Below are 374 nucleotides of genomic sequence, written 5' to 3' on the forward strand. Positions count from 1 at the left end.
ATTCATGCCTTCAAAAACAATTGTTTGCTCTAGAACAATTGCAACTTGCACCCAAATCCACCAAACAGAAAAGGTCAGTTTGTTTACCGAACCACAATATACTAGTATAGTGTCTAGGCATTGAGTTTGAAAAATTTGGTCTGAGATCAACGTTTTACGGCATTACACTCATCCACTTTGACAAGTACGTTATCAAGAAATATTACATCAAATTACGTCAAATCACATTTTAGGTATTCTCCTGGTCTTACTGCTCTGGCTGTGCTATGGTTCAAAACAAGCATTTGCTTGTACAAGCAATTGCAATTTGCAATTGGAGCCCCATCATAGCCCCTTCAACGTTTCAGTGTTAAAATTGTGGTCAGACAGCTTCC

The sequence above is a fragment of the Tigriopus californicus genome, chromosome 5, assembly GCF_007210705.1.
Source record: "Tigriopus californicus strain San Diego chromosome 5, Tcal_SD_v2.1, whole genome shotgun sequence".
Taxonomy (NCBI): Eukaryota; Metazoa; Arthropoda; class Copepoda; order Harpacticoida; family Harpacticidae; genus Tigriopus; species Tigriopus californicus.